Source organism: Heloderma suspectum, chromosome 1 (assembly GCF_057233095.1).
Source record: "Heloderma suspectum isolate Gila_16-S chromosome 1, 16-S_ref, whole genome shotgun sequence".
NCBI classification, from domain to species: domain Eukaryota; kingdom Metazoa; phylum Chordata; class Lepidosauria; order Squamata; family Helodermatidae; genus Heloderma; species Heloderma suspectum.
Genome location: NC_139458.1, coordinates 194,786,676 through 194,791,519, shown reverse-complemented (window position 1 = coordinate 194,791,519; position 4,844 = coordinate 194,786,676). Strand labels below are relative to the sequence as shown.

At 46.5% G+C, this 4,844-nt stretch overlaps 1 long non-coding RNA gene across 1 annotated transcript; it reads left to right on the top strand.

Moving 5' to 3' along the window:
* Nucleotides 1-1,013: 1,013 nt before the first annotated feature.
* LOC146358591 (uncharacterized) lies at nucleotides 1,014-4,365 on the top strand. Its single transcript, XR_014787110.1, has 3 exons — nucleotides 1,014-1,198; nucleotides 1,955-2,032; nucleotides 2,480-4,365. It is a non-coding gene; the product is annotated as an uncharacterized LOC146358591 (long non-coding RNA).
* The last annotated feature ends 479 nt before the right edge of the window (nucleotides 4,366-4,844 follow it).

The following is a 4,844-nucleotide window of genomic DNA, read 5'->3' as shown; positions in this document are numbered from 1 at the left end:
GCATGGCAATATTGCAGGCACAGGAGACGTCTCTTGCTGTTCTCCAGTTAGACTGGTGTTGATCAAGGAGGAAGGTGAGGGCAGATCAGTGTCAAAGCTCAGCATGGTGGGGCACTGACAGGGGGCCTCACACCCCCAGAGGGCCCACTAGCAAGAACCCCCTGGAGTTGCTTCTCCTCCACCATTGCAACCTCCCTGTTCTCTTGCTTCTTGGTCTGGCCCAGACTGTGGTGGTGAGTAGCAGGAGCAGCAGATGTCACTGCCTACTTGCTCACTGGCTCTCTGGCTGCCAAGCATGGAAGTGGGAGCCATGGTGAGAAAGAAGAGAGAGAGAGAGAGAGAGAGAGAGAGAGCAGCCGCAGCCAACCATGGTTGAGGGTGTCCATTCAAAGGAAAGTGGTGAGAAGGGAATTGGCTTGCTTGAGCTGGAGCAGGTGGGGTTACCATGGGGTTGGGCCCGAGGCTCAGGAGGAAGCATGGTGTTAAGGAGCTGCTTCTCTGCACTACATAGGGCTGTTGGTGGAAGGAGGTAAGAAAGGGCACCTCTTCCCTTGGCCACTCACCAGAACCTCTCCTGACAGAAAGCAGTAAAGGGCTCAGATCTGGAGCTGGCAGCCAGCCCCACACCTCAGCCCTGTCTTGCTCTATGGCAGAGGGAGCAGTGGCTTCTGGAAAATGGTGTTGTGTTCCAGTTCAAGCTTTGCTTTTGTGAAGACATGCCCTTCCTAGCCTGAGGGTTGACTAAAACCTGACAATGTACGCAGGTTGCTCTTTAAACAATCCCTTGCTCCCTCTTACCATCTAACTCCAACAGCTTAACAGTTAGTCACTAACTTCTGTATATTTTGAACTCCCATTTAAAGGTTTAACTCTCAAGATGCATCAGAGTGGATGCGTCTCAGCTCCCCTGAACTATTTCCTCTTTCTGAGCCCCAAACAGCACCACAAGGCTCCTCTTTGTCCCCACAGGTTGTATTCTCCTGTTAAGAGCAATGTATACCTCCTGGCACACTCTCTCAGTCCTGCAACCACTTGTTGATTTTAGATCTTCGGGAAGATCTTCTCCGAGGCTCACAAAAGAGCGTTTCTGAATGCTGAGCTGCTGTTAGCACACCATGGCAGCATGAAGATCCAGGAGGCTGCAGTCATCCTCACCTGCTCTCTCCTCGGGAAGGCTGAAGTATTTTCAGGGAAGGAGGTGAGTGAACCACTCACTTAGGCTTCAAAGAAGGGAAATGGCAGGGCCTGTTTTTTCATCATCAGGGCACGAGGAGGCCTGTCAGAAGAACTGCTCAGAGTGGAGGACAGGATGAAGGGAGGTGGAAATCGTCACATTACAAATCTCTTCTGCTTCCAAAGCAACACCCCCCACCCAACGTCTTCTGAAAGCACGTAGCGGTGTACATCTCTCCATTGATGAGCCCACTGTAGAACTGCACACATTTGGGACATGCATTTCAACGTCTTCTCCGGATCATTATCTAGAGAAATCTCTTTCTCATTCTCACTGGAAGCTGGATTTAACCAGTACTGATTGGCCAGTCACACAGCCTCCTCCTGCTTTGTTGAGCAATGTTTTCAGAGTGCTGAAATTGATTGGCTGGTATCTCTTATGGCGCATGAAGCTATCTGCCCAACCCCCTCTGGGCATTTTATGAAATATAGGAACAGTGTAAAAAAAGATCCTACTTAAAAATAAAGTGCCAGACATCTGTGTACAGATAACATGTGAAACACTGGGGGCGGGGGCACACACAAAGCCTGCCAGAACATGGAGGTCGGGGCAGGGCGAAGCTGACAGCACTTGATGCAGAGGCTGTACCTGCATCATGAAGAGGTGAAGGGAGGTGAAGGAGGGCGGAGCTGACAGCAGAAAAGCCACACCCAGTCCTGTTCTAGGGTTGCTGCTAGGGCAGGCTGATGGTTGGTTTCTTTGTGTTTTGAACCTTGCTAGGTTACAACAGTGAAGACAAATATTGCCAGAGAAACAAAGAGCTGCCAGAAGCTCTGAAAAACCTCCTTCCCAGCAAAGGTAACTCTGCCAGATTCCATGGACAGAAAGGTTCACATCTTCATGGGACTGTCAGCATTCTCCATCAAGAATTTAGTTTTCTGTTTCTCTGCATAGCCCAGCATTGTTCAAACTTTGACACTGCCCTCAGTTAGCTTCCTGTCTGGCCTGCTGGGTGGCTTATTAATGACACACACACAAACACAACAAGGAAGTGATGGGGTGGGCATGAAAGAGGCTCTTTGCTGAGCTACATGAGCTTAAGAAGGAAAGAAGGAATCGTAGCATTAGCTGTCCCAAGACAGTTCATCCATTTTTCCCACTAGTCCCCCAAATTCTCCCATTTGAGACCAGTAATAAGTAATTACTAAAGCACTCCTAAACAAAGTAGCATTTAAATGGGACATCTACAGTAATCCCTGCCTTAATGCCATAGAGCTGGTCTCACTTTCGTTCTCTTCCATCCAGATGTCATCATATTTGAAGACCTGGAAGACACAGAACTGTAGAGGCCTGCAAGGGGATGCATCACAGCAACCGTTTGATGAAGAATGTGAGGCTGGCATGAGCACTCTTGAACTAGGGTCACCACAACAGCAACATTTCACTGCCTGAGATTTACAACTGGAGTCTGACAATGATGTCACAGGGCTGCCAGCTCTTTGGCATTGGGGCAGTGGGTCCATGGGACAGACCAAAAATCAGTGTCAAGTAAGGTGTCAAAACGTCATTGTGCTTTTTTGAAAGGTGTATGTCTCTGGATTGTATTTTCCTGTGATAGCCCATTCTCACTGGTTGAACAAGTCTGAACAACCCCTGGCTGCAGGACCATTGTCGCCCTAAGCAACAAACCAGTAGGGCCCCTGTGAGAAGGAATGCTTGCTTCCTGAGAGGGACTTCTCAGGAGAAAGCGACTCCTCAAGGTAGGGCTCTGAACGGGGAGTTCTGATTACTGCAGCTGAACTCTGAGTGGGGCAAAGCAAGTTTGGGGTTGAAAGCCTTCACAGTAGATCTAGCTAGTGTTGGAACAACACTGTTCTTCCAGCACCCACACCATGTACACCTTGCCCTGTGATGGATGCTCTGTGTTACTGACTTTTGGACTCCTTCTTGATTCTGCCTCTGAACTGTGTAGTGGATCTGACTGACTGTGTTTTGACCTTTGCCTATTATCTGGACCAACCCTGCTGTAGCCTGATCCCACTTATCTGGCTGTATGCCCATCTTTTGACCTCTGCCTGTTGTTTGGACTACGCCTGTTGTTGCCTGAACCCTATTGGATAGAAATCTGCACGTTGAATGTTTGCTGGCTCATTCTATTGCTTCTGTGTTAGCCCTGCACTTAGAGTCTGCTGCAGTTAAAGCAGGACATTTCCCAGATGGCTTTAGGAAGCACTAGCTTCCTGTTGTGTTGATGCACAGTCCTGTGAGTGCAACAGAATGAAGCAGTGGCAGTATTGGGGACTGCCCACAATTTCAGAACTGAATGAGCAAGATTAAAGGCACAATCCTACGCATATTTAGACAGAGAAAAGCCTACAGCTCCCAGCATGCCCTAGCCAGCATGGCTGGCTGAGGCATGCTGGGAGTTGTAGGCCTTGTCTCTGTCTACACATGCATAGCACTGCACCCTAACAGTTCTTTCTAGTCAAGAAGCTTGTCCAACTCAGTGCATAAGCTACTCTATGACTGATGTGTATATGTCATAGTATGTATTTACTGTGTGTATATTTGACTGGAGCAGAGTATATATTTAGTGGGAGGAGAGGAGACTCTACACATTTACTTAGTGGCATGGTTAAGCTGTCACACTCAGTTTCGTCTTTCTGAAAAGTAGAATGGCATCCCATTCCTACCCCACTTCGAGCACTGTTCTTAATAATTTAATAATCTTAACAATTTCACTGATCAGACAAGGTTTTCTTCCCATTCTAAAGCGGGGTTTGGGTCCTATCCGATGAGGAAGGCAAGGGAGTACCTATTCAGAATTTGGGCAGGATCCAATGTTGCATGCACAGAATTCTGCCTGCATGGTGGGGTGTGTGTGTGTCCTGCAACACTGGATTCATGTATTTATTTTGCTATTGCTAGAAGGGAGGATGGCACGGAAACATTTTCTTTTGTTTGTTCAAGGAATGTCATAATAAAGGCAGGTTTTGACTGCCAGAGGCAACATTGCAATCAATTAGAGTTTTGTCTTATAAAGACTGTGATATGAGGAGCCTTTGAGGGATGATCAGAAGATTTCCTTTATGATGATCAAAAATCTCTGGCACTGTCTTTCAGTCCTTGCTCCTTTATTAGTCTCCTGGGCTGGTAAACAGCACTTTGATAAGTTGGAAATCATTAAAGACTGTGATCCCATTGGATAAATTAGTACCACATGAAAATATGACGGAATTGAATGGTACCTTTTGCATTAATTATACAGTCCTCTAAGCATATCCTATTGACTGCTGTAGTGATAGTAGGATGGCTTTTATAATTGAAAAAAAATGAAGTGAGAAAAAATCAATGACTATTTACCTCTGCAAGGAAAAAGTATATGATTCACACTTCCCAAACATACATAAAAAGACAAAAAGAAAAGTGCAGGTCCATGAGGGGGAAAAATCCATAATTGGTCAATACTTTTATTAGGATCTACCAAAATAGCAGACTGTCAAGTTCTCCAGAACTCTTCATCAGGCTAGGTAGTACAAAAAGCCGGGTATGGGGGAAGGGAAAAAAAAGAAAGAAATTTGACCAGCTGTTCTGGCCATGAGACAGTCTCAGAGTGGAGATTTGCAGTTTGAATGAATTAAGGTCAAACTCAATGTTCTCCTAATCACAC